This window comes from Lissotriton vulgaris, unplaced genomic scaffold (assembly GCF_964263255.1).
Source record: "Lissotriton vulgaris unplaced genomic scaffold, aLisVul1.2 SCAFFOLD_525, whole genome shotgun sequence".
Lineage (NCBI taxonomy): Eukaryota > Metazoa > Chordata > Amphibia > Caudata > Salamandridae > Lissotriton > Lissotriton vulgaris.
In genome coordinates, this window is record NW_028251688.1 from 1,150,507 (window position 1) to 1,162,777 (window position 12,271).

Sequence of the window (12,271 nt, forward strand, 5' to 3'; positions counted from 1 at the left end):
TCCCCCAAATAACACCTCCCTCCCTAGTGAGAAAACTAAGGTAATCGCCAAGGAGAATGTACTAACAGATTGGCAATCTATGGACATGGTGACTTTTGTAGCTATCCTTAACAGCATTAGATCTGGCTCTCCTCAGGACCCTATCCCTGCGTCTATCCTAAAGCAGTTGGATCCCTCCATTTTGGTCGTAATTAGATCCTTACTAAATGCTTCACTAGAGGAGGCTGTGATTCCAGATGACTGGAAGCATGCTATGGTTGTCCCTCTGCTGAAAAAAGCAGAGGGGGACCCAGAGATTTTTTCAAACTTTCGACCAATATCACTGCTACCTATTTGTTTGAAGGTTTTGGAAAAGCATGTCAATAACCAGCTATCTAAATTTGTTAATGACAACAATCTGTTGCATTTCACAGTCTGGGTTTAGAAAGGGACATTCTACGGAGTCAACCTTACTGGGGGTCACTGAGGTCATCCGAAAAGTATTAGATGGAGGGGGCACGGCGGCACTCATTCTTTTAGATTTGAGTGGCGCCTTCGACACCATTTCCCACCAGACCTTGATCCGCGCGTTGGAGGATATAGGAATACAAGGGAATGCCCTGAGATGGCTGGAACAATTTTTGTTACAACGTACTTTCCAAGTCTTCTCTAAAAATAATTCCTCTGACTCTTATAAATCTCTGCATGGGGTACCTCAGGGTTCCATATTAAGCCCACTTTTATTTAATATATATGTTACCCCATTGGCCAAGGTTGCGGAAGAAATGGGCCTTACTATTTATTCCTATGCGGATGACACGCAATTAGTGTTCTCCCAGCATCCACAGAAAAATTTGATCCCTCTCCCCTTCGCTTGGGTCTTCTGAAAATGGCTAACTGGCTCCATGACAATAAATTAAAATTGAATGCTGGAAAAACAGAACTACTCATTTTTGGCAATAATAAAAATCTATGGGGCCCCACTCATTGGCCAGTTGAAATGGGCCCGCCCCCGGCCGCGGTTCAATCTGCCCGTAATTTAGGCATAATTATTGATAACAAATTATCAATGTGTGCTCATGTCACAAAAACGGCCGCAACTTGCTTTGCCATCCTCAAATGGTTAAAGAAGATCTTGTGGCAATTGCTTGATGGGGCACAAAGGACAGTAATGCAAGCCTTAATAGGGTCTCGATTGGACTATGGGAACATCCTTCTCCTAAGAGCCAATAAAGATACTATTAACCGTATTCAGATTGTACAGAATGCTGCAGCTAGAGTGCTTCTTCATCTGCCTGGTATATCTGAGCAATTAAAGAAACTGCACTGGCTGAAAATCGCCAACAGAGTGAAATTTAAAGCACTCGGTTATATGTTTAGGATCAGTATGAATGAGGCACCTTCCTATTTGTGTAGATTGGCTCTGAAATATGTACCATCACGTGCTCTCCGATCCATGACACAAGCCAAATTTGCTGTACCTAGAGTTAAGCGAGTACGCATGGGCAGACGCTCATTTTCCTATTTGGCTCCTGTCCTATGGAATGCCCTCCCCCTTAATCTGCGGTTGGAATCGAATTACCTCAAATTTCGCAGGGGAGTAAAATCCTGGCTGTTTAATCAGTAGTTCTTCCCTCTTCTAAAGTCTCAGTTCCCTCAATCAGATCCAAGGCGCCGGGAAACCCTCTGGGTAGCTGTGGCGCTATATAAATGCACAAAATAAATAATAAATAGGCTCGAACTAATGGCGCTAATTGGTCGAACTTCTAACTCATGGTGGAAATTGAAGTCTTCAAAATAGTTGCAAGCTTAAAGCCTACTTCCCACACTATGGACCCCCCTCCCATCCACACTAGCAAAAAAAAAAAACTCAACCACATGATTACCCCTTTATGGACAAAAATCATCAACTCCTCTCCCACTTCAAGTCGTGCCCCAGACTCCCATCAGCTAGGACAAATCACACCTATACTCAAGAAACCAACAGCTGACGCCAACGAGCTCAACAACCTCAGACCTATTTCCAACTTTCCGTTCCTAGCTAAAACATTGGAGAAGTGCGTTCTCAACTACTTAACATATGGATTACTTCAACCTCCTCACCTTTCAGGCGGGTGTCAGGAAAGGATGTAGCACCGGAACAGCGATGCACAATATTGCAGATGACATCCACAGAGCCTCAAATGAAGGTGAAGCCAGCCTCATCCTTATTGACTTAGCAGCATTTGACACAATCAACCACCGAGCTCTACTTGAGACTCTAAAGAGGCGCGCTAGCATTATTGGCAAGGTATTAGAATGGTTCACTTCCTTCTTGCAGCACCGTCCGCACCAGATTAAAATCAACTCCTGCCACACCGTACCAACATGAGTCAAACTTGTAGTCCCGCAAGGATCGATCCTCCCACCATCCTTCTTCAATATCTTGATTGCACCTCTTGCAATTATTCTGAAACAATCAGGGGTTCAATACCACGTATATGTAGATGACACACAAATCTACTACAAAATCCATCACCCAGTGACGTTTGACACCTAAATGTCACCCTAACCAAGATGCAAACCTGGCTTAACGTAAACTACTTAAAACTGAACCCAGACAAAACAGAACTAATACTTTTCTCTTTCTGAAAAGTAGCCACCGACCATTTCAAGACTGGCTCAAGGAGCTGGATGCTCTAAACTGCTCCCTCATCCTATCCGACTCAGTAAAGTCACTTGGCATTACCCTGGATAAGAACTTTCCAACGAAGGACCACAACAAGAACTCTGCAAAAAGTGCGCTTTACCCTTCATATCTCAAGACAATCTTATAATCATTAGTCTTTTCTAAACTGGACTATGGGAACGCTGTTAGAGGGAGATTTATTACGGGGCAAAAGGGCAAGGGGCTGAACTGCAGAACTCTGAGAGCCTACAGAGAGTGACTGAGGGAGTGAGCTAGGGACAATAGGGGTACCTTAATTTGTACCGGGGTGTGCAGGAACGCTTGCTCTAAAAATAGAGAAAACAGATGTGACCCATGGAAACTGAAGCTGAAAGTTTAACAGATTTATTCAGAAGATGCAACTTCAAAAAACTTCAATTTAAAGGCATAAAAATCACATTAGTTCTGAATCCAGGGCTCCGCATTCTCAGGTAGCCACTTGGATCAAATTGCATTTACTGAATAGTTGCTTTTGAACAGTTAGAGTGAGTCTAAACCTTAAAGACTTCAACACATTTATAAGTTGAGGTAAAATACATTCAATAAGAAAAGCACATTTCATCTGGGAATACTCACATCTGCCTATAAGTGAGAAATCCTGAAAATACAATATAAACCCTTCTAAATGTAATACAACCAAGTAGGATCGCACACCACTAGCCTCTCCTCCGGGTCACCCCTTGGCACTCTGGTACATGTAGTGCATGTAGATGGACGAGTAAAAAGTAGTTCACCACAGGTGGTGCGAGTAGTTACTCATTATCCCCAAGTTCTCCAGACCCGAGATATGGACTCTTTAACTCCAAGTACCAGAATCCCAAGGGGCGACCCGGAGGAGGGGCTAGCGGAGTGCGATCCATTGCTTTTGAATCTACTTCTAAATGTAATAAAGGAAATAAGGAAGGTTACAGAGAACATAGCAAGTATAACATTTCATATTGCCGAGTATAATATAGAGCAGCACATTTAAAATACATGAACAAAGGCTGTCAAAATAGCCCTTGGGAAAAACTCACTGTCTGACATTTATGTACAGACGAGGAGTAGTTCAAAGATGTGTTTGTGGATCTCCTTTTTATATTCTTTAAGGCGGTGAGAAGTCTATGGTAACGTCATCTCACGCCACCCCATGCCACTTCTCCTACCTGCGTCCCTTATGGGATTGTGCTTCTTACTTCTTTTCCCATACATCTGTGCAGCCCTTTCTGTAACTGTGGCACGTAAACTGGGCTAAAGGTCATGCCTCTTAGACTGGAAGCCTGTCGTAAATTTGCATCGGACAGCAGAAAAATGTGTTATTGGGTAAAGGGATGTTATTTATATGTATATACCAAACTGTACGTCCTATTGCCACATCCATCACTCCAGCTTGACGTAGCTGCGGGGGGAAGTTCCCCTTTTCTCATGCACAGTCTTAGGATGTGGTACATTGTACGTCGAAAGAACAGGGGGGGGATGTTGAACTTTAACTTTTGTGAACTTAGCACACGAGTAGGGTGGGGGGCCTCAAACAGGAGCGAGCAGCCTCACAGACAGTGGAGCTGAATAAAATCTTGATCAGACATGCCTTTAATTTGCTAAACAGAAAGATGGCAGTACTCTGGCCAATCTAACCAAGGCCGACATTTTAAACAGAAGGGCCTACACAGGGGTTCATGCTGGCTAAGTGACAACAATGTCTCACTATATCATGTGGCAAAATCAGTCCCTCACATTTCCCCCTTTTTGAACACCATTCGAACCGCATATTTAGCTGGCGCCGGGGGCAGTGGCCAATGGGAGTAATGAAGAAGCGGCTCTTCTGGGCTTTTGTTCAGGGCAGCTCCTAAGTCTTCAAGCGGTCCCCCTGATTGGTCACACATTGTCTCATAAAGATGTACCAAGTCTACATAAGGGGAGTGGGGGCCACTATGCACCTGGGCTTGGTAGGGACTATCAAGAGGAACCTGCAATATGCGAGAGTCAGGGATGGTGAGTTCTACTATATTTAACATTGCTAATTCTTCCCCATCCCGTGCGTATCCCTGTGTATACTCCCGAGTCTACATAATTCATCCCAACTACCTTAGAGCTGAATCTCTTAATACAGTACAGTATTATCTGTGTCCCGAAACACAACAGCAACACACACAAGATAGGCATAATACATTTTTGTACAGCAGACAGCCATGAAGGCATCCAGTCCAAGTTGAACCAATTAGGTAAAGCGTCTGCTTCTGCACCTCCCTCCTCATGCATCTGTCTTCCCAGATTGTCCAAGTCTTCAATGGCCTTTGTAAGTGTTCCATTGTCCACATCTTTGGCCAAAACGGAATACAGCAGAACCTCCCCACTTTGGCGCATACACCACCATTCATCGCAGTTAACTGGTCTAGAACATATCTGTGCTCCAGAACCATAAGTCGCAAAGGTCCTAGTTCTTTCATGAAGTTGACCCATAACTGGTGTTGACGAGCTGCATTAGCTCATACCTAGTGACTTGAAGCCAGCAAGCATTGGCTTTGGTCCAGAACAGGGGGATAACGCCCCCGAAGAAAAGTTCAGCATCGTTGAAAAGGCGGAATTCTTGTGGAATCTCTTGAAATGGGCCATCTGAGAAATACTTCTTGACTTCCCTTTTTTGGTGGAGTCTTTTTCGGTCGAGTAGCAGGGTGACCTCACCTGTCATTGGGTGGGTACGAATGTGGGAAATGTTGGCTGCTGGAACAACCAGATGCAGTTCATGCATGTGACGATGGATCAGAGTCCTTGCCAGTGGGGAGGCAGCTGCAGGTAGATGTGCTCCCCGCAGGCCCAATAGATGTCCATGAGGCTGGAGGTGCCGTACTGAAGGTCCGAATTAAAAAGTGTTGCTGCAATTCGTGTTTCGATCCACAGGAACTGTTCCGTTACCTAGGAAGCAAAGGAGAGGAGACTTTAGCTTGTAAGCTCTTTTTGGTTTGTATGTTGTACCCTCATTTAAAGTGTACTTTCTAGTTTCCTGTGCACATCTCAGCACACTCCCTCCCAATATCCTCATTGACATAATGTTTGTGCTCTTGTCCTACAATTGGGCTCCTAAGGAGGCTGCCTTACATATCAAGTCATGTGGGCCATTCCACTTGCTGTTGAAATAAATATTAGCCTTTAGGCGCAGAGTTGGTCTCCACTGACAAGGGCATGTGTCATGGGTATGGTTGGCTCGTTGATTGGCGGGTGAGTGGCATTTTGATGGGGGCGTTGGGAAGGTGAAGTAACCTAGTATCGTAAAGATATTCCCAAACTTGCATTAGGTTGGCAAGCACTTTCATCTCACGGTAAACCTCCATTCCCCTACCGTAAATGTAATATACTTATCATCCCACTCTGTGGCGTTTACAAATGCCTCATTTATCTCGGCTGACTGGAGCTGTATCTGACCATGTATGCGGCAAAGAAACAGGTGTAGGAGACATTGGGCGGTGGGTGGCGGAACTTCTTTGGGAAAGATCAATTTATCTGCGCCTACAGCGTGAGGAATGTGTGAACACAGAGCAGGGCTCATTTGTGACCTTTCTTCCGACCTCCCTCAGGTCTCTGTATCACATGTTGTCTAATAGTGCGTTGTGAACCCCATTATCGTCTGCCGGCTTACTAGGGCGCTGGGAGTGGAAATCAGGCATAGAGTGCTGGTCAAAAGTGTAAACAACTGTTTTGGAGATTACTGACCCAGTCTGAAATTTGCATAGCCTGTTCTTCCTTACATTGGGTACGCAATGTATCTGACTGGCACTCTTGTGACCCATTTTATTTCTGATACTTTATTTGTCGAGAATGTTTAGGGTTACCTGGCAGAGCGGGATTCAAGGCGAGATAGAGTACCAGGTCCCATTCTGTGGGGTCGGCATGGGGTATGGAAGGTGTCAAGGTGGGCGGCATATGGGTGTCATAGCTACTGCTGGTGCTTATGCCAGTTTGCTTGTTACCAGGAAGTGTCTTGGACATGGGGTGCCCTGTGGTGGTGGTAGTTCTAATATTGCTAGCAACACCTCTGTGCACTCACTACAAACCATTGGAATACAGCTATTGAAGCAACAAACAAAGAAAATAATGGTGACTGTACATATCTTTCAGTGGGATCTTGGTACGAGGGGTGGGTCTGTTACTGCGTCTCAGTCCATAGACCACCATACAATCTCCATGCTCATGTTCTTGGATAGTCCGTGGAAATACAATGCCCTCCTCTTGGTCAATATTCAGATCTCGGATGGTGCCGGGTGGGTCCTCACGTGGCTTTGATGTATCCATTCCTATTTGGCTACTCAGACAGCTGAGGGTGAAGTCTCCATGATTTGAAAGTGTCCGTTGAATTTGGGGTCTTTCCACTTCCGGACTTCTTCCTTTACCAATGTGTGTCCCAAGGCAGATAGCCAGAAGTTAATCAGAAATGGGACCCTTGTTCTTGGTCTTTGATATCTGAATGGAAAGGAACTTTGAAGCATACATTAGGGCACATAAATAATTAAACAATTCAACTTTTAAAATCTCAAAACTTTTCAGTGTACTTTAGGTCTGGTGGAGAGAACAACCACACTCATTGATCTGTCAGTGACAAGCTGGTGAGGTGTGAGGTGATGATCAGAGCTGGGAGTGTTTTGAGTGTAAACAGAGTGATGGTAAGGCAATAGTGTCATTTCTCTTCAATTGGGCACTTATCTTACTGATCTTGGTTTTGAGCAGACCGTTGAGGCGCTCACAAATACCATTGCTTTGGGTGTGATAGGAGTAAAACATAAGTTGCCGTCAGCCTAACATTGTGGCAATTGTGTCAAAAATGGCGTTTGAAAAATGGCTGCCATGGTCACTGCGAATGGCATGCGGTAATCCCCAGCGACCTATGACCTCACGAAGCAGGAAGGTAGCTGCAGCCTTTGCGTCACAATGGACACATGGTCCAGCTTCAATCCACCGTGAGAAAGGACACACCACTAATGAGACATCGGTAGTTCTGGCACCTGTCAATCATGTCTACATAGTCAATGTGGAGCTCTCTAAAAGGACCCTTGGGCCTTGGTATTGTTGATGCAACTGTTTTCATAGCTGGAATAGGGGAATACTGTTGACAAATGAGGCATTGATGAATGAAGAATTGTATCTGCTCATATTCATTGGGGATGAACCACTCGGTCTGCAAAGTGGTGGACATGATATCACGAGGGACATGTGTAGGAAGGTGCAACTGAGTGAGTGCTATTTGCAATAGTGCCTGTGGCATGACAGGCTTTCCTGCCGTGGTCTGTAAATGAAATCTGCAGCTTCCTGCTCTACTCCCCTCTTCTTCCACAGCTCTTTCTTCAGGTGGGGCACTCTCCTGTATCTCTGAGGTGCAGTTGTGCTATGAGATCATATTGCTGTGTATCATCGATGGTGTATGGAAGTGTTGGTTTTGACAAAAAACAAGGACCCCCTGTTTTGGATAAATATCCTGGGACAGGGCAAACAATATATGTGAGATAACAATCCCAGGCATACAGTTGAGAAAAAGAAGGAAAAATGGATTAAGGCAAACACACAACTAATTCAATATGAAAAAATACATTTTTAATATGATAAACACATATAGTAAAAAATCAATAAATTGATACCAATTGATAAAATAACATTGTCACAATAAAAAGCTATATGATAAGAAAAACAGATGGTTTCCTGCCGACGCGTTTCGACATACACACTATGTCTTCATCAGGACTTTTACCATCATATTTCTGTGAGAAGAAGGAAATTTATAAAATTATTTTACCACATGATTCTTCAATTCTGTATACATAATAATTGAATCAGTTTCAGTCTGCCAAGAAATTCCATTTCCAAATATTGCTACCAAATTTAATATACTGCTGAATAATCAAAAGCCTATGATTTCATAGGGACCTATGCATTACTTGTTTTATAAAACCATCACAGATGAGACATACATGTCTTCAACATAGCACCATATTCAAGATAATATGAGCAATGGTTACATTGAACCTATTTTCTATTAGTCGTTTACACGAGTGATATGTCATATTTGTACATGATATTCAGATATACTAATCACTGTATAAATCATTTACAGTACATGATTACAATTTGAATTCTGATACTCCATCATCTATAGACCAAACATTTGACTCACATGAGGAAAGGGTGGAAAGGGATTTTCAGTATGGAAAATAAGAAGAATATCAGTTTGGAAAATACAGTTCAAAGAAAACAGATAGACTCAATATTAGTAGACCTAATCCTATATTTTAATTTGTACCCAAATTACTGCAAGGATAAAGGTACAAACACTAATATATCCTAGCTCTAAAGAGTGTTATATTTTATACTAAGTGTCCTATTAATTATTTTGCCATTAGACCCAGGTGTGCATGCACCTAAGTCTAAATAAGCAAAACAATCCATTTTAATGGATTTCTTGCCCTTTTTATATTCTCACAGGTTTGATTTTAACTATTCCCAGTCTGACTAACTTTCAGGAGATATGTCTTATTATCCCCAATACCTATTCCAGATGCTTACCTTATTTTTATTAAAGGCTGCAGGGTAGTTTAGAAGTGGTATAAAAAAGTTCGAGTTTCAGGCTCCCAAAGAAAGCTTGTAAGAAATCTGCAGATAAGATGGGTAATACTTTAGTAACTCGCATTTAACTTTACCGGATAGGATTTAGAAATTTCACTAAAGTATTGTTGCAATAAATTGTTGCAGTTGACAAGGGTTATACATTTCTTTTTTTATTTTTATATTATTTTGTTAATCACAGCCTGTGAGTGGACATTTATCTTTATGGTTACATGGGCTCAATATTGTTCTCTGCACCGTTTTTACCTGCATGTGCACACTGTTAATTATTAAGCAGTTCTTTCATTAAGCTATCACACTCATTCTATTTATATGAAGACTTGACCTTTCTTACCGTTATATAACATAAATCTGATCACACGTGATGCATGAATATCTTCAAGATTAGAATCTTTTATTGGTAGGATAGTGTTCTATAAAAATAAAACAGTAGAAATGTTCAAACTGCAATTATTGGGTATCTTCAGCCGTAATTGCAAAGTGTATTTACGCATCAGGGCTTACCTAAAATGACAGTTCGATTCCAGGCACACCTGGGTCTAATGGCAAAATAATTAATAGGACACTTAGTATAAAATATAACACTCTTTAGAGCTAGGATATATTAGTGTTTGTACCTTTATCCTTGCAGTAATTTGGGTACAAATTAAAATATAGGATTAGGTCTACTAATATTGAGTCTATCTGTTTTCTTTGAACTGTATTTTCCAAACTGATATTCTTCTTATTTTCCATACTGAAAATCCCTTTCCACCCTTTCCTCATGTGAGTCAAATGTTTGGTCTATAGATGATGGAGTATCAGAATTCAAATTGTAATCATGTACTGTAAATGATTTATACAGTGATTAGTATATCTGAATATCATGTACAAATATGACATATCACTCGTGTAAACGACTAATAGAAAATAGGTTCAATGTAACCATTGCTCATATTATCTTGAATATGGTGCTATGTTGAAGACATGTATGTCTCATCTGTGATGGTTTTATAAAACAAGTAATGCATAGGTCCCTATGAAATCATAGGCTTTTGATTATTCAGCAGTATATTAAATTTGGTAGCAATATTTGGAAATGGAATTTCTTGGCAGACTGAAACTGATTCAATTATTATGTATACAGAATTGAAGAATCATGTGGTAAAATAATTTTATAAATTTCCTTCTTCTCACAGAAATATGATGGTAAAAGTCCTGATGAAGACATAGTGTGTATGTCGAAACGCGTCGGCAGGAAACCATCTGTTTTTCTTATCATATAGCTTTTTATTGTGACAATGTTATTTTATCAATTGGTATCAATTTATTGATTTTTTACTATATGTGTTTATCATATTAAAAATGTATTTTTTCATATTGAATTAGTTGTGTGTTTGCCTTAATCCATTTTTCCTTCTTTTTCTCAACTGTATGCCTGGGATTGTTATCTCACATATGTATGGAAGTGTTGGGTCAGGGGTATCGGAGAGTGGTGACTCACTTGTGTCAACTGTATTTTGTGTACCTTCCTGCACTGCTGAGGGTGCCTCTTGGATGAGCAGAAGGGGGGCACAGTCATTTTGTGCTGAGGATAGAGATGGTACAGGTCGTGCCCCTCTTGCTGCTGCTTTTGCAGCTCAATCTGCCGTGGCATTTCTTCTGGACATGACATTTTGGCCATTTGTGTGTGCAGCACATGTTACTACCGCTACTTCGGCTGGCAATGTCACTGAATCTATTAGTTCTTCAAGTAACTGTGTGTGCTTCACAGGTGTGCCGTCTGTTTTGAGAAATCCAGTCCTTTTTCATCTCAAGATGCTGGAATGTGTTGTGTGGTGACATATTCAGAATCAGAGTACACAGTAATTCTTTCATCAGCTCCATGTTTGAGGGCTGCAATCGGTGCCACCGACTCTGCTGCCTGTGCCGAGTAATGTGATGGCAATGCCATCTGCTGTACAAGGTCTAGAGAGTCAGGGGTTATTCTGCTGTGCTCTGACTACTGCAGCTCCTGTGCATCTTATCCCCGTCTCTTGATTAATGGTAGAGGAACCATCAACAAAGTAGACTGTACTGTCTGTAAGGGGAACGTTTGGGTGAGGACTGCGGCCATGACCTGTCCATTACAGCGAGTGAAGAAATAGAATTATTTTGTGTAGTCAGGAGAGCCCAACACTGGTGCAGTTTATTCTCATCTTTCAATTTTACAAAGGGTGATGTCATTTCAGGTGTCCAGTCAGTCTTGTTATGCCTGTCTTTAGCCATTTGACAGCTTTCAGGAGTGACAGTAGAATAGTCAAAGACCCACTGTCTGACGTAGTTCACTAGTCCTTGGAACTTTTGCAAGTCTTTGACTGGCTGAGGTTCTGGAGTGTTCCTTATTACCTCTACTCTTCCTGGGGCAACTCTTCTCCCTGATGCTGAAATCATCTGATCTAGGCACTGCACTTCTTCCTGACAGTATTGCAGTTTGCTTATCTACTTTGTATCCTCTTTGTGCTAGTGTTGTAAGCAGAGCAATTGTATCCTGTTGGCACTCTTGCTCTGTTGTGCTCCAGAGGAGTATGTCATTGACCTATTGTAGCAGAGTGCAGTCACATTGGAAATTGACAAATCATCTTTGACAACGGTTGATCACACTGGGGGACTAACAGTAGTCTTGAGGTAACCTTTGATATGTGAACTGCCTATTTCTGAATGAAAATGCAAATAAATACTGGCTGTCAGCGTGCAATGGGACACTGAAGAGGGCATTCTTCAGGCCTACGATCAAAAAATACTGTATATCTTGAGGAATTTGTTTGACAGCCATCATTCTGGTCGGTGGTGTATCAGGAATGGAGAAAGTCATTGTGCCGTTCTCACTGAAACGTATTCTCATATTTCGTTTGGCCATGAGATCACATCCCAAGAGATTTACTGGGGACTGTGTTGTGTAAAGTAGACGCTGCCGAAAACATTTACCTCCTACTTCTTTTGGTACTGGCTAGGTGAAAGGGACCCTTGTTATTGCCCCAG